At 38.6% G+C, this 27,257-nt stretch overlaps 1 protein-coding gene across 7 annotated transcripts in view; it reads left to right on the top strand.

Moving 5' to 3' along the window:
- The first annotated feature begins 1,346 nt into the window (after nucleotides 1–1,346).
- ASIP (agouti signaling protein) overlaps nucleotides 1,347–27,257 on the top strand; it is a 42,395-nt gene continuing 16,484 nt past the window's right edge. For 2 of the 7 annotated variants that reach the window (XM_075058785.1, XM_075058795.1), the window contains exon 1: nucleotides 11,220–11,490. The gene's annotated coding sequence lies outside the window, so the exon portion shown is untranslated. Of the gene's footprint in view, nucleotides 1,519–2,181; nucleotides 2,321–2,658; nucleotides 2,697–5,293; nucleotides 5,338–11,219; nucleotides 11,491–13,882; nucleotides 14,029–27,257 lie in introns of those variants that run through there. The other 5 variants (XM_075058805.1, XM_075058777.1, XM_075058813.1 and 2 more) reach the window with 5 other exon arrangements.

The raw sequence follows: 27,257 nt of genomic DNA, 5'->3' as shown, positions 1-27,257 counted from the left end.
CCCCAAAACTTAAGAAAAATACCCTAGAAATTTCTTCTCTCTGAAATAATGTCGAAGACATTATTTCCCCATCTTTTTTAAGGTCTCAATCATTAAGAGTTTATCTGCTTCAAGTTGTTCTGTTCTCTTATTTCCGTCTTGGGAAAACTTGAATCAATAAATTGCTTACATGTGTAGTTCCAGTCCCCATACTTAGCATCAACTGACATGCTCCTGCAGCCTGTTTGTGGTACATTCTGGACTGTGAAAAAGCACAGCTCTCCACATGCAATGCTTTCAGCCCAGTACTGCTGTCATGCCACTAGCAAAAACAAAAATCAAGTTTTGCATGCAGTGAAAATGAGGAAAAGGTTTTTAAAACTGCACAATGCTTAGTAATTGCTTAATAAAAATCTCCACTCAAATAAATACCCTTACACTTGAGAAAGGCAGAGCTGCAGAAAGGGAAATGCAAGAGGAGAACCTACCCTGGGCCCTGTTACCAGAGGCAGACGGACCATCAATCAAGCAGGTCTAGCAGAAGCAGGAATCACTCCACCAAACTGTCATCTCCAGCCATCAGGGAAGCAGGAATTGCTTTGGATGCTGTAGCTCCAGACTTCTTTCTCTCCCCTTCTCCTGGCATCATCCCTTTGATTCTTATCAATACAAGATCCATCTGGTGGCTGTGAAGAACAGCCTCTCCTCCCAGTACTTGACTCACACAATGGAGGATGATGACCAAGGAGAATACAGAGGGAGAAGGGAGTGCAATTCTTGTAGTATCATCTGCACCTTTCTTTTCTGTGACTATGGCTTGTACAAGCTGAACACCTCATGAATCAGACTGTACAAAATGCCATGGGCTCTTCCACATGATCCCCAACGCAAAAGGCTTTTGGCCACATCCCTGAAGCCCAGAGTCAGCAGTGCCCAGGCACAGCCTTGACTCAGGACACAGCTGCTGTGTAGTGTATGGCCCACAACACTTTCAGCGTAAGGATGGATGATGCACCAACACCACAGCGGTAGCATGATGCTAACCACGCATTACAACCAGGCACCCGTACAATCACAATATTCATTATGGTAGCTTTGTGCCTCACCCTGCTGCCCTACATGGCCAAGTCAGACCCTATTCTGCAGTACTTGACCCTGATGTGTCCCTGCCCCATATTCTGTCTCCAGGCCATGACAGTGTGGTCCTTCTCTACTTTAGCAGTGGAAAAAGAAGAGGAGCTGGAGGCCAGCTGCACTCTCCCTCCTCTTCCCCTAGCCATTGGTGTTCCTCCATTTCCTGAGCAAGTTGCTGGAGCAGATCTGCAGCACATATGGGATCAGTGAGTGTCCTGGGAGTGAGAGAGAAGGAAATGCTCTTCTGTTGGGGAAGGAAAAGGTTTCCAACTGCAGAAGGGGACAAAAGAGATGCAGCCCCAAGTCCTCAGCTGCACATTGTACTACAAGCCCACTTCATCCTTGATGGAAGAGCCCTGGGGCTAAATCAGAACCTCCTGGCAAGGGAACCCAGCAAAGGAGCCGGTAAGAGGCATTTGCATTCTCTACAGTCCCCCAAAGTTCATTGAGCTTTTTCAATCCCTCACAAATTTGACAGATACCCAGCACTCAGTGTCTTGATTTTAGCATTGGATGTTCCAGTGCTGTTGCCCATCATTACTGAGGTGAAAAGAGGACTCTGACTCTGGAGGCCATGAGAACTCACACCCCTGGAGGAGGCAAAATACCTGGTTAGTGATACCTAATTTTTGCAGGGTGTTTGTTTTTTTAGAAAACCTGGAAACCCCATTGGACCAAACATTCTTCTCCTTCATGCCTCCAAAAAGGAAGGTACCAAACCAGTAGACTTCCCTCCATGATGGCCCTGTAGAAATAACCTGCTATCAAGACGATACCAAATACAGTCTTTAGGCCTTTGCTTTCAACTTTTAATAGCTGCCAATTCCAAAGGCACTAAACAAGTAACCAATAGGTCACAGCTGTATAAACAAGTACATCGTAGAACTAAATTAGCAGTTGCTTGGTCCTCTAGAACGGCACACTGGGTCTCCTGTTTTACATACTTGATGTATAAACTTCTATTGTGTAAGTACAAAGGACCACGTGAACTGACAGCAGTAGTCCCATTTGACATTGCATTGGAGAGGGAGGGAAAAAATTATAAACATTTCAAAGTACCGCCCCTGCCAATGTGTCTTGGATATTCAATATAAGCAAGACCTTTTACATCTTTAATTCACTGACTGAAGGTTAACTTCTGATTTATATGAAAAGGAAGCAGAACCAGAATGTTAAAAATACAGACAGTGGAAGGCCTATAAGAAAGGTATGTGGTAAATGCGTTTGGACGTTAGTTTCTGATGCAGCTAAACAAAATTTATTGAGCATATCCTGCTGTTCCTTGCTGCCCTTAGGCTGATACTACAATGCCAGGATGCCTTAATGCAACAGCAGTTTTTACAGTTACCTGATTTTCTTTGGTGGTTTATTTTTAAGAAAAATTAATCTATAGAAAGGCCTTAAAACATGAGTTACCTAGGAAGCTCTAGATAAATCAAAGGATTTAGCAGGATTAGCTTCACTTGACTTGCAGGGAAATTCCTTACAATGAGAAAAGCCAGAACTGCCAGTCAATGTACAGCACTTCAGCTATGACTTTCAAATCTGGCTGGAAGTACATTCACCTCAGCTACATGCCTGGGGTGAGTAAATTATTTGTTATTTAAGTGGATTTTTTGCTGTTATTCATAAATTTTTTTTTTCTGTTTTTCTAAATTACAACAAAATATTTTAGGAAGATATACCTCCAGCAAGAACTGTAGGTGTGATATGGATTTGTTTAGCAAGCTAAAAAGAAAATTCAGGGGCCAGAGAAATCTATGGTTTAAATACTCTGCTTGTAGGTATGCATAAATAGATATATATCATTTAATTTAAAAATAATAGCACTGGTCAGTTGAAACACGAAGGGTAATAACTACTCACCAGTTTTTGTGAAATAAAAAATGAATATATTAAAAAGGGAGACAAAAAGTTTTAGTTAAATGAAAATATTAATTTCTGCAGCTCTCCTTTATGGGAAAGATAGCGTTTTCTTTCTGCTTTCTAAATTATCAGTTTGCCTTTAGAAATTGGACAGTTAAGACTTATAAATATCTTTTCATATGAAACATAATTTTTCTGCTATTAGAGTTTTGTCTCGTACTGGTCTCAAATTCTTTTTATTATAGGCAAAAAATAAGTAGTTTCTTCATTGTGGAGAGTTACATCTTGTTTTCTGTTTCAGGAGTGATTTCATTGAATGTTAGATCAGGGGTTTTTTAAGCCTTTTCCAAAAATTTTTGTTGCCTTCTTCCAGTACCAGCAAGTCTTACTTATAAACATTATACATTGTATATGTTCAGATGTATACAAGATGTTTTTATGATGTGCTTAAAAATCTGAAACCTGTAAACACACTGATTGTATTAACAAGGACCAGATGTCCATTGCCTTTCTTGTACAGAAAATAAGAAGGTGGGAGTTCTGAATATTTGAAGAATTTAATGAATAGGTCTTTAAATGGGATGCTTGAATTCATGTGCGTGCAGTTTTGTGGCTCTCACACAAATGTTAAAGTTTTATGCTTTAAGATTAATTCTAGCAAGTTTCCAAGAACGTTCACTCCATTTTTTTTGAAGAAGGATGCAAGCTCAGATAGCTTTTTGTACGGCAATTAGATCAACAGTCTTCACTCCCAGTAGCTTTAAGTTTAAAATGGTAGAAAGGAAAAAAAGAAGAAAAAAAAAAAGGAAGAAAAATTTACTGTAATGCTGGTTTTGTGAGGGACTTTTTTCCCTCCCTTTCAAATGTCTTTGCAACAAAAAAATGTACTGATTTATCTGAAAACATACAGTATCACAACTGAGAAATATCTGATACAAAATGTTGTTGCAACAGAAATATGGGAACATTAATTGAATATTATGGGGTACTTAAAATCCTTTTCTATGTTTAGTTAGAAAGTAGATGTAGTTGAACAATTAAAATTCACTTAGGAGGTTCCAAGATACCAATAGCACAACCTCTTTTAATGCTTAGACACATCCCTCAAAGTGCAGTAAATCACTAAGTTGTGAGAAATGTTACAACTGTAACCTGAGTAAACTAAGCTATGAATGTAGAATGTAAATTAGCTATTTAACTAAAATACTATTTTTCCTTTCATGGGATGGTCACAACTGTCATTAGAGCTTGTAATTTAACATGCAAAGAATATAAGAATTTAATGTAAGATATTGAAGCGCTTCCCAAACTTCATTTTATATATATAGAATATATATATGTCATGCATATATTTGATATTTTCAGGCACAGTGATGCACCATATATTAGTTTTGCAGGTACTTCAAAGAGTAATGAAAATCCCTTCCCTAAAAACATTTACAATTTAAAGTCCTGAAAACCTACCACAGACGTGATCAGAGCTGAGACAGATGTGACAAGCAGCATATTTGGAAAATTTTAGTGGCAGTAATTAACGTATGTCTGCCACCTTTAAGTTTATGTCACTATTGCCTCTTTCTTCCCTGTATTACTCCTCATGCTCTGCTCTACCTGTTTTGCTCTTGCTGTCTTTATTCAGGCAAGTGAAGAAAGTTTTAACTAAGGACACATCCTCTAAAGTTTTACCACTTATTTCTAAGAAAGCAGGAGCAAGCCAGATAAGTTTATAACACAAATTTGAAATATTTAGCCTTCAGTTAAACCCCTTTCTGATTAAGTATGAAAGAAAAAAAAAAGTTAGGATTAACTGTTCATGGCTGGTTGCCATTATTAAATAAATATAATGAAAGATGGTATGGATTGATTTTTTTAAGTTTTTCAATCAATACTTTGCCTAGTATTGTTCCAACCCAAAAGCTTTGACATATTCAGTATTTCTATGATGAATATATTCTCTATATTTCTCTTCGCTGATAAATAAAGCATTTAAACTGCAAAGCAAAATTGTATCTCACATTGGCCACAATGTTCTGAAAATTAGGGCAACAGGTAAAGCAATAAGGTCAATTATGGCTGAAAGACTAGCTCATCATGAGAGTGAAAGACAATCCATGTTATGAATTTCCTAGCAATGAAGAGGAATGAGAGAACCTATGGTAACAATGACCATAGCATATCAAGGGGGGGAGGGGGGGACACACCAGTTTTTTATGTTGCATAAACACAGCAGTAAATCTAGTACTAACCTGCAGCCGTGTGTAGGTTTTATTCCTTTTGACTGCTTCCACTGAAATAGCATTCTTTGATTTCTCAGATTTGAGGATAAACCATTAACTAGCAGACCTCTCAAGCCTAAAGGTAAGACATTCTTCTGAACTGATGTAGCATTATTTTACCAAAATGTAATGCAACTATTCACAATATTTTACTCAAAAGCATAAATCAGATAGATTTCACTTGCATCATTCACATGTCACTTCTCCAAATGCTAAGGTTTCTCCAAATGTTCTCCAAATATACCCATCTTCTCCATTACTTATTACAGAAAAATCTCTAATTTTATAGCAGTGCAACTCCACAGAACTAGCAGCAAGAAATGTACCACTGAAATAATAATGATCTTAAACTGCCTTCCACTGATTTTTGCAAAGCCAGGTGTACATGAAGTGGTATTTCTGAGATTTTTGTTACATCTATTCCCATACAAAAGCAAAAACTAGATCAGATATAATCTGTTTAACCCATGATCTGTTTCCAGGAAGGATCAGGACCTCATATTTAAGAGGATGAGAAACTTCACTGAGAGATTGTTATGCTTCTTCAAAGGAACTCTTTCATGGCTGATTGTATTGTTCAAACCTCATCCTATCATGATATTTCAGACACCTCATTATTCTATTTTTAATTATTTTTATCCATTTTGTCATGTTCAGATAAGGATTTATTTGCCTGTAATAATCTATTCCCTTTTAAAAATATTAGGTATATAAGCTGCAAATTTCCACTCTAATGTTCTTTCTATTAAAATATTTTTGTTAGTTTGCCAGTTATTTCATATTTGCATTCCCAGGTCACACTATATCTGAAAAATATAAAGATTTCTAATCAGAATATGTCTGATTAGACATGTCAGTGACTTGAATTGATTCAGAAAGCCTATAAGAGTCTCAATGTATGGAAATGCAGAAATTTGATTTTGCTCAGTCAGGGTTTCCCATCCTTGCACTGTATTGCTGTCCAAAGACACATGTTATCTCTCCTCTTAGAAGTGAGCAGCATGTTCATGTGAATTCTGTAACTGGTCTTTCAGATTGTCCTTCCAGCAAATATGTTTAGATCACCTTCCAATATTATCATGTCACAGAAGCAGAGAACTTTCTTCCTACTATAAACAGGTGACGGTCTTGTAAATAACAGCAACTTTTATTTAAGCTGGGCTTCTAACTTTCTTATTCATGTATTAGAAAAAACACCTTAAGCCAAGTTGCAAAGATTTTCAGAATAGCAATGGTTTCCCAATAAAAGTATTTGCAACTGAGAAAAAATAAATAAATGAGAAGTGTTACATTCTTGTGCCATATAAATGCCACAAAACAAGGATGGATCAGGCTGCTGTCTGTCACACAAACATACCTTCAAAATCAGAGAAACATTGCCAAGAGGAGTCTGGTCTCATATGCTCATGAAAGACATCAAATCCTATTATAAGATAGTATGAGGCAATTAAAAAATACAATCTGTAACTATCCACAGGCTATTCAATGAACTTTGCAGATAATGGATGCACACTGATCCTCATATGAACAGCAAACAGACCACATGCATATCCAGATCCTTATGGGAACAGGAGAAAAACTCCTTCTCTTGTCTCATCCCAGCCCTAATGTGACTAATAACATCTGCAGAAAGATGTACACATGAGGAGGGTACCAGGTACAGGTAGGAGGTAGGCACGAAAGAGTCAGGGTGTCATACAACAGTACGTGTTTGGGATAACAACCAGTGATGAAGGGTATGGTAAGGCAGCCAGAAGAAATTATGAGAAGAAGGAAAGGATGACAAAATGGGGGGAGTTGACAGAGCAAAAAAGGATAGATAATAAAAAAAAAAAAAAAGGTGGTTAAATGAAAGACAGAAAAGAGAGCCTGAACATGTATCAAAGAATGCTAAGGGAAACAGATAGAAAAAGAAGTGTGGAAAAACAAATGTTATAGAAGAGTATGTGCATGAGACAGTACAGAAGAAGAGGAAGAAAAGCCAAGATGTGCCAGCTATTGAAAGAAGGAAGAAACAAGGGGGGGGGGGGGGGGAAGGAAAGGCAAAATACATTTTTTTTTTGTAAACTTACAACAATAGAAAATATAATGAGCCAAACAGGGAGAAAATGAAACACTGACTGAGATCAGAGAAGAGAAAGACAGACAAATGCACACATCCCAGATTTTTTACAAGGCTACAATGGCTGGTACTGTGAATGCAAACCAGGATCCCTGCATCATGTCTGACCTAAACCATTCTCCAGAGTGACAGCTGAGTTTTGTTTCAAAGCAGCACAGAACAAATCCCTGGGATTTCTTTCTTTTTTAAGTGAGAAAATTAATTGCGTCCCATAAATGTCTACAATGTCATAAGATGTGAATTCAGTGCCTCAAGGCTTGAATAGACGCTAAGATCAGAATTTGGCCCTAATTCAGATAACAGCAGTGTCTGAAAAATACATTTTCCTTCATGGGAAAAACTTTTGACTAAGTTATTTTTTATTTCAAATGGAAAAAAAGATAAAATCAGAACATTCTGAATTTGAACATTTAAAATGGAATAAGAACAGCATTTTCAAAAGAAAGGAAATTGCGGATGCTGTAAATTCCCCTGCAGATATCAGCACATAAAGTTTTGGAATTTAAATTCTTTCAGTTGGAAAATTTGGTTGCTGTTAAAGCTTTTCATGTGATAAATGTCAATTTTCACAACTGAGAACATTCCAACCTTCTAAAATTCAACCAGTTCTACTGCTTCATGTTCATCACCCAACAAAAGTGAAGCAACACAAGCAGAGAACAACAAGGGAAAAACATCTGTCCTTCCAAGAGCCTCAGAAAGATTTCATGTTTGTGCAAGCCTGTCTTCCTCCCAGTGTTCTAGGTTTCTTCTCAGAGCTACTCTGAGAAGCTACTCAGAGCACCACACAATTATTTTTGCTCATCGTGTTCGTCACCATTTGGTCCCTCAAACACTCCTTCTCAAGCATCTCAAGCACATTCAGGTAGCTCACAGAAGACACATTTTTTTGCCCACATTTCTGGTTGCTCGACACATCTTTCCTTTGTGCGGGAACTCTGTTGGTGGGTAATCCCTAACCGTTCCAGGATCCAAGCTAATGCTCTGGATGCTTTTTGGAAAAGCAGAGGCTAAGCACTGGGCATTTCCTCTAGTAGGAACAGAAATCCCCAGATGGTCTGTGATGTAATTTGCTTATATATTAACACCAAACATGATAGTTTCTGAAAACCTTTTGGTCTTTGCTACATTTGTCTGTAACAACAGGTGAGCAACTTTCAAGCTGGATTTAGTTACTTAAATTGATGTCACAAAATTTAGGTAAGGTTATCTACACACATTTCAAATCAAATGGGGAAACTGCCTTTAAGTTAGCTGTTCAAAGGATTACAAGCAAAATGGCCTAGGCATGTAAAATTGCTCCAAGTATCCCAATCTTCCACAGTACAAGTCATGTCATTATACATATGCTTAACAAATAACTAACTGTCTGTGTATCACCTGGCTGAGTCCTTGTACATTTCTGCTGGCTTGCAAAGCACAGAGGCTTGGCCACAAATGGCTGGTTTCACATTAAAAAGTTAGTTCCTGATCACATCTTTTCACTATTCCTGCCATACTACAGCAGCACATATCTTAGTAAAGAACATTAAAAGAGTGTTACAAATGTGCAGCTTAGTTACCTCTTTTATTGTGTAATGATGTAAATATTAAATTCTTTATTACTACTTCTTTGAAAGCACTTAGAAATTTTCATTTGAGAGTACCAGGGCAGAGAATGGAAAACACATTTCTTCAAATTTTGTTGCAAAAAGAGACATCTTGGATGCAGAAGGTTTTCTTTGATTTATAAAGTTATTCAGTTTGAAGCAAAAAGATAACAGCCCTTTTTCACTCTGGTGGTTTTAATTTAAAAGCTGAAAGTCTACATTAGTGCTATCAGTTTACTGCAGTAGTAATACTCCTTAACTTTGTATTTGCACAGTGATATTATGGTTATATACATCTTCTGTGAAAAGCTGATTTTGGGCCAAATTTTATTGTCTATCTCTAATCATCTCCATGTAAATCTGGAAATGTTGCATTATGACTTAAGCAAAACTACTTTAGACTTCTCTCTCTTCAAAAAATAAGACCTTGAATCAGGAAAACATACAAGTCCACAGTCACTTTTAAGTGTTTGAATAACTGCACTCAGTTTAATAGATTACCTACATACATAAAGCACATAGTTATGTGGGTTTTGTCCCCTCAGAGTCTTACCATTCATATTTGTGTCAAATCCTTCTTTAAACTGCATGACCATGGTCCGTTCATTGTTCGTTTTCACTATGGAAGAGGAGAACTGAAGCTGTAACACTGGAAAGGTAAAACTCCAGTACAAAAATGGAGAAAACAGTTTTTAATGGAGGAAAGAAAAAAAATAAATAAAATCAGCCTACTTACAATACTGCTAGCAACAGGCATTTCCTAGGAAATCGGTCATGACAGATATTCAGGACAAACACAAGAGCACAGTATTTTAAACCAAGCAAGTAAGTGACTGCAATCAGTGAAGAGCTGGGATAATTTACCAGAAAGAAACAGTCTGCAGTGTCTTAGTTGCATCTCAGAAGAAATCTGTGATTAAATAGATGGAAATTGAAAGACTTTTCAAATATAGCAAAAAGTAAGCTGTTGTTCTAGACAGCACTCAGAAAAAAAAGCAACTTCACAATCTGTTAGTGCCTTAAATCAGAAGTAGTAAAAAAAAATCATTTTTAAACTTTTGATGTTTACAAAATTTTCCAATATGTGGGTTGTGAGGAGTGGTTGCAACTCCAAAACAGCAATTCCCATGGCCCCATGTTTTTTGCAAACTTTTTGAGTCCTATAAAGTCAGCTCATGTTACACTAGTATTCTTTCTCACCTAAACTATCACATTTTGGGAGGCCTACCGAGAAAAAATAAATAAATAAATAGGCCTCCTGAAACTGGTATTTTTTCCAACCCAGGAATAGTCCTGATGAGATCCTGAGGGAACACTAAAAAACTGTCTTTACAAAAATAGACTCATTAATCACACAGAGAAATGCAAAGGAGCTGCAGTTTTATTTCAAATCAGGGCCTTTCCCCCTTACATCAACTTTTTTCATACAAACACTCCTGAAGCTGTTAAATCAAATTCGATCATTCAGCTTCCAAAAATCCATTGACCCTTTGTCATTTATCGCAATCTGAAATTTTTTGTGCCCTAGGCTGCAAACATAAGCCATCTTGTCAGCAGCTAAATAGCTTAACAATTATTTATTTCTATCTATCCCCTCATACAGAACTTAGTTAAGTAGGGATAAAAAAACCTGATGGCACACATGACATGCACATGGCTGTAAAATAGCCAACAAAAAGTATTAGTATAACATTGAAATGTATAATTAAACCCTTGAAATTATAAAGGGACATTTGATACATTTGAATAATTGTGTCCATATTCTGGTTAACTGATCTGGTTTTTTACATGCAGTTATCAAGCTTAAGAAAAAAGCCTTTCCTCCTCTATGTTCCTACTTTTAGTTACTCCACAAAACTCTCTCATTGGAGTGAATCAATGAAAAATTCTGCTATTCTCATGCTTAGGAAACTGCTGAGGAGCTGCTTGTGCACATGCATTTATAATGATCTTTCCAGGGAGCAAGACTGCCAGATAGGGAAACTTGCAGTAATGAGCCCTAAACAAGTACTAAAGAGCACAACAGCTGGTTTTTTTTTATCGGCAGGTCTTTTCAGTTGTTCCCCTGCTATGTACCTTTTTCTACCTGAGTGACAGAAGAAAACAGCTGCCCTCAGCTGAAACTGTCTCTGTCTGAAGACTGCTGGATCAGGACTGTCTCTATGGTTTTCAAATGGGGAGAAATAGGAGGGGCTATGGGTCAATTTTCCACCAGATTTTTTCAGAGCAACAGTGAAAGAGAGAAGGGGGGGGGGGGAAGGCACTGAGAAAAAAGCAGAAATTCAAGTATAAAAGAATAGACTGTCCATCCTTGCTATAATTTTGTCAGCTAAAATTTAGTAAATGCTTCTGCATTGCTTTTGGGAGGAGGTGATATTAAAAGCAGGCTGCTCAGCAGTCAAACGGGAGTACGAACAACTCCAAAAGCTTTGCCTATATTCTCTGCAGATCAGCAGAACAAGGGAGACCAGCTGCATTGATTTTCGTTAGGGCCTGATGAATAGGACAACAGCTTACTGTTTCGGTAGGACCAAAACATTTAACCTCTTCTTCAGGGCATTTAACTTCCACTGTGTTGCTTGGACTTGAAAGATCGTATTTTATTGCTACATGGCGCTGGAGATATTTGTCTTCCTTTATGCTCGAATCAGTCCTGCAAATCTAACTCGCTGGTCTGGAAAGCAGTAAAGTTTTAAAACTCTCTTGACTTTGATAATTTACCGTTTTGTTCTTCTGTGTTTGTTTGCTCCAGCTTTCTGTCCGACTTCAAATACTTCTTTTTCAGCATTGCCCGTGATTTAGACTGTTTCGATTCTGTTTGATGTATCTGGCTCTTCAATTTTTTTGTTGCAAATTTTGCTTTTTACTTTAGTCTATTTGCATCTAAGTTTTTTTCTGAAATTATTTTAAATGTTATATTATCTCTATACACTCTTTTATTGTGTGATTTTAACGTTAACAGAGTACATTTCCTAAGCTGTATTTTTACACTGCTTCAGTTGGTTAGCTAAATTATTTTTTTCCCGGTCCAAGTGAGGTAAATAAAATTACTATATAATATTGAAATAAAATCCTTATTTTCCTGAAGCTTTTATAACTCCTGAAAGATTTTAAGGTTTTAGATTTTATTTGTTTCGGGAGTGGTAATATTTCTCTTCAAACTTTGGACTGTAATTCTTTTTCTAATTTGCCCTGTAAGTTATCTCTATTGCACATCAAAAAAAAAGTAATTCTATGCTACACATATCCAAGTGTCTAATCCTTCATTAGTATTCATTATATTATATAATTCTGTGTGAGTTTAGCAAGCAACAGTTGCTTTACATAGTTAACAAGATATGAAATGTAGAGATAATTTATGATTGTGATTTACAATAGAAGCATTTTTCTTCCAACCTAAATTCCTACAGCACTTCTATCAATTTTATAGTTACTGCAGTCTCTAGAAAATGAACAATAAAATTGTTCATTTTATTACATTTGTTATTTTCCTGAACAGATGCTTTTCTTACTGTTTTCCATATTTTTGTCTACTTTTTTCCCACTTTATTTCTCATTATATATTATACAGCTCTCTTTTTCTTTTGACTTTCAGCCATATGATGAAAGGAAGGGGTAGCTCATTGTGTTCAAAAGTGTCGTTGTTGCTTTGCTGGCATTTTCTAGTTTGTGGGCCACCTTCTTAATATCAGAAATGCTTCTGATTGAGACAGGAAGGGTTCCTTAGAGACGTTATTTGACTGTAGAGTCTGTGCCCCCTCCCCCTTTAGAGTCACTTGCATTTTATTTGGATAGTTTGAAGTCTCCCCAGTCTACATTTTGGGCAGTTTTAGTCACAGTCTCTCTCAAAAAGGTCTTTTGAGCCTATTAGGATTGTGGGGGGGATGGGGGGGAGGGAGAGAATTTTTGTGGTTTGGTTTTGGTAGTTGTTTTGGGCTTTTTTTGTTGGTTGGTTTTGTTGATTTTTTTTAGAAGAATATGTCTCTTGTTTGGCTTTCCAAATATCAAAGTTGCACTTCCCTATGCATCTCCCACTTTACAGAAAAAAAAAAAAATAATTCTCCATTGAAGCAGGCTCAGAAAGCTTTCATGAGCATTCTAGCCCAAATGCAAAAATACAAAAATGATCACAGATACGGAAGATAACTAGGGAAAAATGTTATTTTTCTTGTACATGGAAAAAAACAGTTCACTGAAAACTGAAGAAGAATTTTGCCAGCTTCAATATAGGTTTTCATCTTTAGTACTTCCTTTAATCTGTTACGCATGAACAGACTCTTAAGTAGAGCTACACACATGAATTAGTCCCCAGTATTTTGCAGAGTAAAGACCTACTAAAACCCTTGACTAGATAGTTAACACTTTGTTAATAAAGTCTGCATGCTCGTGTGGTATACATATTTGCATAGAAGAAATATTGCAAAACATTTTTAACAACATTTCTTAAAAACAGCAAATTTAACAGAAAACCCCACTGACTTCTTGAATGGCGTTTGCTTATGAAATTTGTTTTTAAAATTACACTATTTCCCTTCAATCTTCTTTGACTCAGGTGGTTAAAACTTTATTTCATTTGAAATAAGTATATTGAATTTGAGTTATAAGGAAGTAGAAGGCAGCACTGACTAGTGCTCTGCTCAGGAAGCACTCACCACACCTTTTTCATTTGCTTCTCTCTGCATGTTTAAATGCTTATGCCATGAAAGAAATCTGAGATACATTCTCACCTACAAATACTTAGGAAGACATTATGTTCACAATAGTGTTTGATTAAGCATTTCAAATCCATTCAACATGATAATTTTAACTGTTTAGCGAAATACTAAGCATGTTTTCATCCTGTCAATAGAAGTATCCCAGTTAAAAATATCTAAACTGAGTGTACACATGTAAGCCTGTTTCTATTCTTCCTGCAGAGTACCCTTTTTAGTGGATTTTGCCATGTACTTTCCAAAGGTGTCTAGAACTGAAGTATTACCTGTACCAGTGTAAAGCAACCCTGAAATAAGGAGCTCTGCTCAGAGCAGCTGCAGGTCCAGTATCCAGCTGCTGATGGCAGCAGGTATGTTCTTTCAGGGGAACCCTCTGGGAAGGCTGCAGCTGGTAACAAAACCCAGGTTTCTTGGTGGTGGTAATACATTTGCTTAAAATAAAAATTATAAAGGTGACTGATCCCATCGTGGGGAACCATCTGCAATGACCCACAATGAATGACCAGTTGTAACATAGGATAAAATGAAATAAAGCTCTGTGCTGAGCAGATCTAGTTCACTCCTGTGATCAATTAAAAACACAAGTTAGAAAGAATCCATTCAGATACGTTTCTGAGCCCAAACCATGTGGAATCTATGAAGACTTATTTTCTATCCTTTTTTTTTACATGAAGTGGCAGAGAAGCAACTTCGGGCAGATCATCTGAAAGCAATACACAGCATTTCAGGGGACACAGTGCATGAAATAAAACGTACATTGTAGTTACTACATATATATATATATCCCTAAATAATAACTATGTATATATTATTTAGGGATTCACCCTGAGCTTTTTATCATTTGTATGTGTAATTTCAAAGCTTGTTGTTTCAGTGTATGCTTTCTAAGATTTTGGAATTTGTCTTCCTCCTTCTTCCACTTAGCCATACATGGATTTCCCTTCTTCCATGGAGAAAGCTGCACCTCACAGCACTTTGTAGAGGTAGTCCAGATCTCTCGCTGATCTCGCGTAGATACCCAAGACTGCTCCGATATCTTTCTTCCATATGATACACCATGTCTGAGTCACTGATGCCATGTTTTTCCACACACAGACAAGAACAATGCAATCAATCTTACTCTTATTTTCTACTTCCTCATTTCTGAAAGGGCATGTAAGTGCAACAAATTGATTTGCATTAAGTAGCTGCAAACTTTAATGGCTCCAACTGTTATTATTTGTCCATACTGCAGTCAGGATAACACGACCTTGCCCGGGTGTGGCAGGAATGTCCAGAAACCTCTATTTCTCCCCATAGTCATCAGTGACCATGCCACAAAGGTCTCCCCTCCCCCCTCCCCCAATTCAGCACTTTCTTGGCTATGGCAGGCCAACATGTGTCACCAATATGCAAGTGGTACCTTCAAGCAGAAATTATGCCTATTACCAGGCAAAGATTAGCATGAGTCAGAACCCCCTAGGGTGTCAAGGATATGGGCAAGCAGAAGAGAAGGACATATAGAAGTTCTGTTACACATGGAAAACAAATGAAAGATATTTATCGTTCTTTTTTAAATTCAGCCCTTTAGTCATAGCCCCTTCAAGTTGCCCCCTTGCAGGTCTTGCTGCCATCAGCTAAGGAGGAATTCCTGCCTCCTCCGCAGCGTCCAAAGGAAGCAGGGAGCCCCTGAGGAGGCATCTCCCAGCAATTCCCCAGCAGACTGATGCCAGGTTGCAGCTGTGCCATATCAGAGCTGGCCACGAGCCAAATTGCCAGCAGCGGGGAAGAGGCTGCAGACCCTGTTGGCGCACTCAGGGCCCCAAGAGTCTCTCAGATATAAGAACCTGGACTGATCATCAAGTCTGATCACCACAGCCGTACCCTATCTTCCGTGCAGGTACTACACAGTAGGAAACTCTACCAACACTACAACTCCTACTACTCACTTTGCTTTCTATCCACGGCAAACAGGTATCATATGGCAGTCAGCACTTCTTCTGGTTCCATTACCTTCACTGTGGAAACTCTTTGTCCTCTGACTTTCAAGCAAGCCACTTAAAATTAGTTAGCAGGAAAAGCCAGAGAGTGATTTTATTTTGGTTTTACTATCAGATAGAAATCAATCATTCTTCTTACTTATCTGTTGTGGTTTAACCCCAGTCAGCAACTAAGCACCACTCAGCCGCTCACTCACTCCCCAACACCCAGTGGGATGGGGGAGAAAATTGGGAAAAGAAGTAAAACTCGTGGGTTGAGATAAGAACGGTTTAACAGAACAGAAAAGAAGAAACTAATAATGATAATGGTAACACTAATAAAATGACAACAATAATAATAAAATGATTGGAATGTACAAATGAGGCACAGTGCAATTGCTCACCCCCCGCCAATCGACACCCAGTCAGTCCCCGAGCAGCGATCCCCCCACCCCCACTCCCCCCAGTTTATATACTAGATGTAACATCACATGGTATAGAATACCCTGTTGGCCAGTTTGGGTCAGCTGCCCTGGCTGTGTCCCGACCCAACTTCTTGCGTCCCTCCAGCTTTCTTGCTGGCTGGGTATCAGAAGCTGAAAAATCCTTGGCTTTAGACTAAACATTACCTTGCAACAACTGAAAACATCAGTGTTATCAACATTCTTCTCATACCTAACTCAAAAACATAGCACTGTACCAGCTACTAGGAAGACAATTAACTCTATCCCAGCTGAAACCAGGACATTATCACATTACCATAATCACCAGAAGGATTATTGTTGCCCAAAGGATTTCTGAAGCTAATCCACCATCAGCCTCCACCAGTCACAGATCAAATATCTCATAACTCTTATCCTATTAAAAAAAACCCAAACTTCACCTCTTAGATATCTTGATTGTAACATAAGAGCCAAGTTATTCCTGAATGTACAAATAGAACAAAACCTAAGACAATAGAGGCTTTATAGTGAATACAAACAGGAATTCTCACGTATCCATGTCTATAAGCCTGTATCTGGTCATGCATAGGAACAGAGTAGAACGATGTGTCAAAAAAGTGACATCTCTTAATCAAACCAATATGTAAGCTCTTACAAGATAATACGGGGAGAACTATTTCATATAGTTGTTTCTCTGGAAAGTGAACATGGAGCAACAATAGTTTTCACAGCTTGCTCTTTCCTACAGTTTTCAATGGTAGACACTTTGCCAGTTTCCCATCTTCTTATGTGAAGAAGATGCTTATCCTCCTAGAGGCAGTTCCATAGAGCTGGAAAGAATTATAACTTAAATTTCCCAAATGAGCTAGAAGAAAGACTTAAACAAGCAGAAAATGAGGGACAGCCTAGAGCACTTAAAGAGCACTTTATAACATGCCCCAAATTCCAGTACGAAGGTGGAAGTAGATTTTCAAGCAGAGTACTGTCCCTGAGCTTCAAACAACCTGAGGGCAGGAGAACACTGCTCCAAAGCAATTTGAAAAGGATAAAATATTATAAGAGGTTGATGTCAGTAAAAATAAATCAAAATATTATAATTATTTAAAAACAGGAAGTAAAATGATAATCTGTGGCAGGCAGATTAAACTCCAAGTAGGGCCTGTAGATTGCACTGGGGATAAGCCCCCCTAATAATGCTATGCATCTATTACATGATAGCCTATGACTTGAACTTAAACCAAAAATTACAACACAGAAGAGGCAAAAGTTTCCAAAAAAATTATTCCATTCACTCTTGGGGTAAAACCAGATACTGAAAACACTTTAGCTTCCTCAATTTAGCTTTAGTCAATCAGAAGACAGGTACTGAAGTTGCTTTAAATCATCCACTCTAAATAACTTGCCACAAAGCATTTAACATGCTGGCTGATGAACAGGGAGCTTCTCATAACCAAGATGTAGATTCAGCATTGAGAGAGAGGAGCACTCCTTCCCCCTGTAGTCCTTAAGGCAGGAATCTAGGATTCCTTCTGTAATCAGTGGACTGATCCATCCATCCATCCATCCATGCATCCATCAGTCCATCCAACCGCAACCCCATGTTTTCATCCCATACTGGTAGAATCAGTTGCTCCTTGAAGGAAGGCTAGATAACCAGTTTAAAGTAGGTGCCATCTGTTAAGCTGGTGAAGCTGGGTGGGAAGCTCATTTTCAATAAGACATGGAATAGCTAGATAATTGCCAATAACTTAAATGACTACATGGACAATAAGGCCATTATATGTGCATTGTCTTGACTCAGATCCCAGAAAAAATTTGGAGTAGAAAATAGAGAACTTGATTAAAAATTACTAGAGTGGAGTAAGGAAATTGTTTGGCATCGGCAAGGTCACTTAAGGAACACTACCTCTGCTTCTAATGAAAAATTCAAAAACTGAAGAGCCATGAGGATAACTGAAGATCTGGGAGAAAAGTAATTTATACTTAGTAATTCTCTGGGTTCAACCTGTTCACCTGAGCTGCAAGAATATTAGGAAGTTACCTGCTCATCCAAGCACCTCTCAGGAGGGGGTGGGGGGGGGAGAAAACAAAGGCATTTTCCACAGTGAAAAGGAAGGTTTAGAAGAACGCAGTTCCTACAAATTGAAATAAGACAAATTTAGAGTAACAAATTACCAGACACTTTATCACATGGTTTAATTAAGAATTAAGCAGTGAAATCCAGGTCTATAGCCTGTCGTAGAAGTCATACCATATGATCACAATGGTCTTGTTTGCTTTTGTAAGACTGTAGCTTCATTACAGTTTTGCTCTCTCCTAGACATTTAGCAGCACATTGTTTATCCAGTCCTATCATAGGAGCTTCTGGCTACTTTCTCAAGAGCTCTTCTAAATCATCAGTTCAATAGTCACTTCTAAATCCATTGTAAATATACAGTAACAACCACAACAGCTCTGTTGCAGCCAGTATCCATTAAACAAATTACAAGAACCACATCATTCATACTGATCCCTACAAATAGGCATAAAAATTATTGAATCCACTTGGGTAGAAAAAGAGCTCCCATCATTCAGAGTTGCTTCTTTTGACATTAGTTGTGTCTAAGTATTTCTATTATTACAGTCTATTTTTTTTTATTTTAAAATTCACTCCATCCTTAATTGTGCCATCTAACATCTGTATGAAAAGTGAGACAAGGATCCAACCCTTTGCTTTATATGCACCACCACCTGTATAGTTTTTAAGAAGGTGTAGTTTTGTCTAGGTTTTGGTTTTGGTTTTTTTTAATCTGTGTTGGTTTTGAATATGAGAAGTGGCATAGCAGACTGACAGGCATATGTCTAATTCATTCCTAAACATCTCTGACTTTGGAGACTGAATAATTATCTCCAGGCAAGCTATTCCAGTGCTTCCCTATCCTGAACATTGGAAAGGTTTTCCCCATGTCTCATCTCAAACTTTTCTCCTGTAATTCAAACCTCTGTTTGTTGTCTTGTCCATCTGAACAAAGAACACAGCATCTCAGCAGACAGGGGTGGGGGTGGCTCCAACTGAGCAATAGAAAGGAAAGCAAGCAGTGTCATTTATAGTGAGTTATAGTTACTGTGATGGACAAGGTTTTCTTCTAATAGGACTCTTCCTTTTTAGTCCGAACATAGTTGATCTCTGAACCCCAGTGACTCTTGGCTTCCAGCTGCCATAAAGAGTGATTCTCATCTTTTTAACCATCCTGAAATTTGAGCTATGATGGCACATGGACTCAGCTGAAGATCCTCAAGATGGAAATTTATCTTCTTCCTTTTCAGCCCATCCAAGCTTAAGTGGCTTTGGTCTAAACAGTGTGATATATGGCCTAATTACAGGGGGGTTGATAGAAAAGTGTAGCTGCAGAGAGAAAAATAAATGCAGGATGGTTTGAAAGAGTCTGTGCTGAGCTATCCCCTCCCTTACATACATACACAGAGAGTCAAAAATTACTGCATTTATATATAGCTACAAAAATAATACATACAGCATCTGTAAATCAGGGATTTTAAATACCTACAAGCGCAATTATACCTGTCATGCATATTCCTGCACATGGCATGGCAAAACTTTTTAGATTGGCTGTGTGCCTTGTTTGTCTTTCTTAACTGTTCTGTAGTCATCAAGAAGGCCCAAGCAGTCTGAGGTCCAAAGAAGGGTTAATGCAGTCAGTATGACTTTTGCAACTGCATCTGCACATATGGTTATCAGGCACAGGTAGAGGAAAGGACCAACTTTCTTCCATTGATCAAATTATGAGTATTCTTAACAGGAATAGACTCTAGAGGAAGCCATTAGTTTCATATTGATGCTTTTGTAATATATATGCATGATATGAGATACTCGAGGGTATGAAAGCTGTAAAGCCTCCTGCTTCAGTTAATGACATGTTTGTTGCCCCAAACTTTGAGACCACTCATCCAGAATTTGAGCACTGCAGTCCTCCAGGGTTTGAGGACTGCCTTCCACCAGGTTTTGATCACTCCATTCCCCCAGTGTTTGATGGCTGTGCTCCTGCAGAATTCAATTACTGCAGTCCTCCAGGATTTGAGGACTTGAAGGATGACTGTTATGTTATTCTTTATTCAATGAAGGAACAAGTAACATTAAACACAAGAAGAGTAAAGCTTAAACTCAGTACAGCTGAGTTTACTACAGAGAAGGAACATGTCTCAGATACTCTAAGGATTACCTTCCTTTTTCAAAGTAAAGAGGGAAGTCTGAAACAGTTTTCACTGTAGCTCATTTTACTTTTATTGAAAATACAATAAAATAGTTTGATGCAATCAAGGAAATCAAGGAAATGTATATGTTAGTAAGATGCTTTTAAAACTGTGCAGTTAGATATAATATCAGCTTATTAGTATCCAGGCATCCTTAAAAATTTCAAGAATATTTGACCCCTAAATCATTGTTTCTAGGCATAGAACAAGATCCTTTTGCCTGATAATTTTCAGGCTTATCACAAGTGTAAATAAAATGTTCTCACATCTGTGATCAAGATGTGTGAGGGAATGGAGGCCCGCACCACTTTCTGCATTAAGTCACGTCAGGTGGAATATAAAGAAATTGGGTGTATAGGACAGTATTATTGGAGACATTGCTAGATCACATGTTATCTCAAGCAACGACATTTTGTAATCATTTTATTATTCTTTGCTGGCATCCATTCTAATTTAAATGTATTTTTGCACCACGTGGGTGACCAAAATTAGACACAATACTCTAAATGAAGACCAGTATCTGCATGCAATATTAAATACTTTCATATTTCTGTTACAAATACTTCTCTTGATACACCCTAGAATTGAATTTGCTTTTTTTCACAGCTGCATCACATTGTCATTCTTGGTCATGCTGTGACCAATACAGCCAGTTCTTCCCCTTCTATTGTTTGAAATCCAGAAGCCATTAACTTCAGAAATTTTTTTGCTCTCAAGCTTAAGTGTTTAAACTTGATCTCTGCACTGTTGCATCTCATCCAGTTTCACAGCTTCACTCCTCAGGATTATCCAGCTGGATATGATAAGAGCAAGGTAGGGAAACAATGAAAGAGTGCAAAAGGAAAAAGAACTAAATATATGAAAGGCAAGAGAAATTTGTGTAAAGGAAACTCTGTGTCAAAGGCAACATGGCACAGTAGATCACTGAAAATGAAAGAAAACAAAAGGTAGAACCAGAAATAGAAATAAAAGGAGAAGGAAGCAAGAAGGGTAGACTGAGTTCCGTAACTTAAAAAAATGTTCAAGTTAAAATTGCACAGAAACTTAATACACTGCATCAAACGCTACAGAAGTCTCTCTGGTGCACTTATCTCTGTACGACATACACAATTCACTTTAGTACACTGATTGTGGTTTTGGTATAGAGGAACTAGAGAAAAGACAGTGTCCGTTGTGCTAGGCCCCTATACCTGGGAATTAAAAAAATAAATACATAAAAGACCACAGATAAGAGTCTGGAAGAAAGAACAAAAGGAATGAGAATGAACCAAGAGAAACCTTCCAATGCCACTTGACAGTTTGACTTTTGTCAACAGTATTTTATAGTCTTGTTTTCAATTTGAAGGAGGAAAAAAAGCAGAGATTTGGTTGTAACACACTGGCATCCCGTAAAAACTTTAATCCTAGACATTCATGTCATTTCTTTGTTTAAAAACAAGTTAAGATTGCACCATTTTATACAGGCGAATAAGGATTTAAACCCTTTTTATAAAAAAGGAAAGCTGAGTTCTTGAAGCCACCTAGCCGCAGGAGGGAGGAATTTTGTGTCCTGCCATCACACCATGCTCCATGCCAGGGTCTCGCCCAGGCAGCAGGAACACGTTTGTCTGGCAGCAGTCTAGGCAGGGTGATGAAACCCCTGAGCAAAAGCTATGTAACCACTGAGCTTCACTTGCAGTTCTGGCTCCAGGGTAATTTCCGGAAAGCCTAAGGGAAAATATATAGGCTGGAGGAGCGACTTAGCTGATAGAACTAAGTAGATGTATTAGAGGAGAACTATAAAAATAGTCTCAACTACTACCCTTAAAAAGAAAAAAGCCTTGGACCTAAATTTGCTTGAAGCCTGAAAAAGGTTGCTTTTCAGCTACAGACACGTCTGTCTTCATAGATAGCACATGGATCATTTTTTAACCAAACTGAGGTTATATTTAGACCCAAGCACCACAACTGTGTGCTTTGCAGTTTTTTAAAAAAGCCAAAATGCAAAGGTAGAACATGAAATAATGAATGAAACTGTTTTCCACAATCACGGGCAATTTTTTAAGAGCAAATCAGAGAAGTTAAGTTAGAATGGAAGATGCCCAGAAAAAAAGTACACAAATGGGACAATCAAAGTGATATTTCCCCTGGCTCTTGACTAACACAAAATAGATATTGCCAGGGGCTGGGGGGAGGGGAGGGGGGGGCAGGGAATCATTGACTTATAAATATGTAATCGTCTTCAGGACAAATGCAATGGCTATTATGGTTTGTGTAAAATGCATTTGTGCAATGATTTTTATAGTTACATATGAGATATCCACATAAACGTAAATCTGAATTCCTGATTCGATGTCAAAACTCATTGGTAAGTGGAATTAACATTGCTCTCATGGCTTCCAGAACAGCTGGGTTTGACAGAACTCAAATGCTGTGGTAATTATAAATGCAAGAGATTTGACCTAGTGAAAAACAAACCCTGCAGAGATATGCCCGTGCAAGCCGATGCAAACAGTAGAGCTGGCAGTAGCCAAGAAAGTTTTCTCCAGGCAACATAGTGGTATTTATTATATTACACCTAGCTGTACTGAAGAAAAGAGTAAAATTTGGAGTATTTTGAGGATTTCCTATTATGATCAGTATCAGATGGGGATATATGGGCTATTTCCCACAGGAAAAAGCCTTTTATACTGACCCTGCACTCAAGGTCAAAGGGAGGGTATGGATGTGCACACAGGGAGACCCACTGTACTCTGTTTCATCTTTGCCGTGGGTAGTGAGGCCATAAAAACACTTTTGCTATAATGATTATTGGTAGTTAGGTGGTTAGGTTATGTTTAAGCAGCACATTCAGCATCACATGTGTAGGGGGGCTGTGAACGGGAGAGACACACTGGAGTTCAGCAGCTGACCAGCATGAATCGCAGCACTTAACTTGCAATGCGAAGCCAACCCGGAGATGCTGCTGTGGATGGCACAAGGACAGTGGTGACAGCCTGCAGGGCACACTGCTGGCACTGCACCACCCAGAAGGAGGATAAGGCCATACGGTTCCGTCCACAGGGAGTGGCACAGGCATCCCGTTGAACCTCGCACCTCTGGGAGGTGCACACTGGTTGGGGTGCCACGTTGCTGGTGAAGGATCTGCAGGAGAGGGTTCGCAGACTCAGTGGCATCCAGAAGGACAAGGCTGAACCCAGCGTCCGCATCAAGAGGAAGCAGTGGGAGATAGTCACCAGAGACACCCTCCTGGAGATGGAGGCCCCTATCTGCCAAACTCCAGAAGTTTGTTGCTTGCTGGGAGCTGAGATTTGGGAAGTTGCAGAGAGACTGCCAAGGCTCCTCTGGACCCTCGTGCTGTTACCTGTAGCTGCCCAACCACACAGCCAACAACACAGCCAAGGAAGGTTTTGAGCATTTCCAGAGTGACTCAAGCAGTCAGTGAAGCAGGGATATATAAAAAGATTAAGTACCTGATGTCTTCCACAGGCTGGTCAGGTCTGCTTTTGGCCTGAGCCTAGAGCCAGAGCCTCTGGAAACATGGCATTACCCACTGCAGAAAAAGATATACTGCAAAGGGCACTTAAACCAGCTGGCCATAGAAAAGTCCATGGGACCAAGCAGGGTGCATCCCAGAGTTCTGAATATGCTGGTTGATGTTACTGCCAGGCTGCTCGCTGTGAAAGGTCATGGCAACTGAGGGAGGCTCCTCATGCCTGGAAAAAGGAAATATCATATCCATCTTCAAAAAGGGTGAGAGGAGGATCCACAGAACTACAGGTCAGCCGAGATGACCTCAGTCCCTGGGAAGGTGGTGGAGCAAATATTCCTTGGAGTAATTTCTAGCCACAGGAAAAGCAAAAAGGAATTACAAACAGCAAGCATGGATATACCAAAGGCAAATCATACCTGACCAACCTGATTGCCTTCTGTACTGAGGTGACTGGAGGTGCAAATACCTGGTTGCATGCATAAATGGAAAGGAGAGCATATTGCTCAATGCATACCCTGAATTCAGCAAGACCTTTGACAAAGTCTCCCGTAGTTTCCTTAATAGCCAAACTGGTGAGACACGGACTGGATTAGTGGACCATAAGGGAGGTGGAAAACTGGCTGGTACTCAGTCTTAAAGGGTGGTGATCACTGGTATGAAGTCCAGCTGTTGGCCAGTTACTAATGGAGTCCATCAAGGGTCAAAACGGGGGCCAGTATTAGCCTCTTTATTAATAATCTAGTTGATGGAATAGGGGGCACTCTCAGCAAGTGTCGTCATCATACCAAGTTGGTAGGAGTGGCTGATAAGCTGGAGGAGCTGACCAAACGAGAGGTTTTGTGAATTCTGTCCATGGAGATATTCAGGTCTTGACTGAATAAGACCCCAAGTCAACCTGATCTAATTTGGCACTGGTTTGAGCAGTAGGTAGGACTACAGATTTCCATATGCCCCTTACTGCCTCAACTATTCTACAGCTAAATGGCAAATGACTTGTCAAAGTTGATTTAAGGAATGCAGTTCCACAGCACCACAGAGATTACAGAAGTATCTCATGTAACAAAATACAGAGGGGTGCACGGTCATTTTCTCCAATAACTGAGCAAGAAAGGAAGAGGAGAGAATTCAGTACTGCGGGATAATGTTGCCACAAGGCCCATAAATATATAGTGGCAATGAATAAATTCAGGCTGAAAATTAAAAGGAAATTTAATTTCTATATGAAAAGTAAGGAGGGAGATATGGAAGGGCTTTATAACTGGAATAACAGAGGTCTACCTGGTCTTGAACCTACAAAGAAATGAACATGCGTTATGGACATAACAGTGTATTGGACTCAGCAATTCAAGAAGTTCCACTCAGTTTTTCTTCCTCCAGCCTCAAGAGCTAGAGGGTTAACAATCACACCAAATGGTTACAACATTAAAAATTTCAAATTACAAAAAATCAAAGTGAAAAAATTTGCAATCCCCTTCTTTCACAGCTAACAAGAAGGTCAAACTTGTGTCAGTTGTTCTAAGCAATTTTTTTCTAACTGATCATCACATATTTGCTCTTAATCATTTGATCCAGTTTCATTCTAGCTTTCTAGCCACAAACTAGTTTTCTGAAGGCTGGGGTTTTTTACTTTGGATTTGTTTCTTGTGGAGTTTTACCTACGATTTCTGAACTTATAGAAATCTGTCTTCTTGAAGTCCATATGTTTAGTTTGCTCCCCTCTCTCCTTTGTTTCTGAAGACTGAACTCGGTCAAACATCTGTATTTGCTCTTAATGGTTTTTCTCCACTATGAGACAGTTTTATATGGAGTAATGTCTATTTTGCTGTTGTAACCTTCTGCTATTAAGCCTCTTACTGCTTTTGAAGATTTCAGGTTTCTTCTCCTTAATTCTCAGTTTTACTACACATATGCTATATTTACTCACTGTGTTCTCTCTCCCATATTCATTGCTTTTTGGAAATTTCACATTAATTTCCTGAATATACAGTATAGAAGTCACTATAGCCCTTGGAGATTCTGTCTGGGAAATTCTAGTTTACTTATCAATATTTTTATGAGGAAAGAGTGTGCTCCTAGTGATAAGCCTTTAACATCAGCCCCAATTCAAATCTTCATCCATAACAAATTCTGCCTTCACATCCTTGTTGCCAGTGTCAGCAATGGCAACCCCCATTGCTAAAGGACCATCAAGTCTGAGGCTGTCATTACTCACTAGATAGCGGTAATCCAGAGCTGATCTCTGACTCCATTTGTGGTTCTTGTTGATATATATATAGCCTTGTAATGTGTGAAAGCGTCAATGACGTGTGCAACCTGTCTGGAGCAAAAAGCATTCTAGAAGTGATTTTCTTCTATTGATATCACAAGTAATCGTACTCATTCAGAATGGCAGACAACTTGCCTTCCCAAATATATAATACTCCCACAGTTTCTTTTAATCACTGTTGGGCCACCGACAGGTGGTGATTTTTTCTTTAGTTTAGAAATTTCAGTTATTTTCAGTAACTCCTTGAATCATGGATGAAGATTTCTCTGCTGAAGTGGTAGATTAAGTAACCTTTTATGTTTAACATTAGTTAAGGAACTTTGGACCTTTAGTTTCCTGACAGTTTTCCTCAACAGGTGTCATTTTGTTCAAGATAGCATGCTAAGATATTTGCCACTGCATACTTCCTCAATTGTTTCTCTATACGTTCACTTTCACTTATACTATAGTAGCTAACTGTGCATTTCTCAGCAGCAGGACCCCTGAATAGCTTTTAATTTTTGTAGATAGCTTAGGAATTGTGCCAGGAATTAAAACTTGTTTGGCACAGCTCTTATGGTTGTTGCATGTATACACCTTCCCATGATATCAAGCCAGACCAGACGTTGTCTTTATGAGGAGGATGAGAGAAGAACCAGACAGTCACCTCTCTTCCTACAAAATTTCAGCAAGGCAACCCATGGCTGTAATGTTTCCTTCCTTTCTAAGAAATAAGCTTCTCCTATCACTAACATGGGTGATGCATTGTCACCTAGCAGAGTCAATGAAAGTGATAAAAATTAGAAAACATTTTGAAACTGAACTTCATGGGCAATCCCAGAAAAACCCTTCACCTTAATCTGAAGTGCAGGCTGTATAGAATAACCTGTATTGGTCCTCCTCCAACATCTTGAACAGTGTATCACAACTGCCAAGTTGTACTTAAAGCAAAATATTAATAGAGCAGAATGCTGAGGAAAACATACTCCCAGATGTAGCCAGGAAATTAAAAATTTCTTGCATTTTTGTTGTTTTAGATGTGCTCAAGTATTTGGCTTTTGCAATTGCATTTGAAAAGCACGAAAACTTGATCCCCAAATGGCCTAAGAACTCAAAGACCAGAACACAACAGAGGAACAGAAACGTGCTGTTATTTTCCTTCTCATGCTTCCAAGGGCCAATCTCATAACACACAAAGGCTAGAAACCACACT

This window comes from Buteo buteo, chromosome 2 (assembly GCF_964188355.1).
Source record: "Buteo buteo chromosome 2, bButBut1.hap1.1, whole genome shotgun sequence".
NCBI lineage: Eukaryota > Metazoa > Chordata > Aves > Accipitriformes > Accipitridae > Buteo > Buteo buteo.
The sequence above is the reverse complement of the archived record's forward strand: the minus strand, read 5'-3'. Positions and strand labels throughout refer to the sequence as shown.